Source organism: Phalaenopsis equestris, unplaced genomic scaffold, assembly GCF_001263595.1.
Source record: "Phalaenopsis equestris unplaced genomic scaffold, ASM126359v1 Scaffold000078, whole genome shotgun sequence".
NCBI classification, from domain to species: Eukaryota; Viridiplantae; Streptophyta; class Magnoliopsida; order Asparagales; family Orchidaceae; genus Phalaenopsis; species Phalaenopsis equestris.
This window is the reverse complement of record NW_018164520.1, coordinates 762,040-762,457: the sequence shown is the minus strand read 5'-3', so window position 1 is coordinate 762,457 and position 418 is coordinate 762,040.

The window sequence follows — 418 nt, the reverse complement described above, 5'->3', positions numbered from 1 at the left end:
CCACCCTTTATGTATTTACATATCTAACACCTAAACTTTGATTTTTACACTATGCATAAAAAATGCATACTTCGCTTTTAAAATGTTAAAATGGTGGAATCTTGTTATGTGACATGAAATATTTGAATGCTAAAAATATAAAAATAAAATTTTAGAAGTTAGATATGTAAATACATAAAAGTTGGCTGGTATGCATGTAAATAATAAAAAAAAAATTTTGGCCTAATAATCTCCTCAAGATTTGAGAGCTAGGCAAGGTGGCGAGCAGTTATTTTATTGGTGGAGCTATTCAAACTTACCAAAATTCATATATACATATATATATATATATATATATTTTCAAATGATTTCAATTTCTTTAAAATTCATATACTCATTATAAAGGGGAAGGATGCTTTCCTAAATTTGAGCTTCCTTC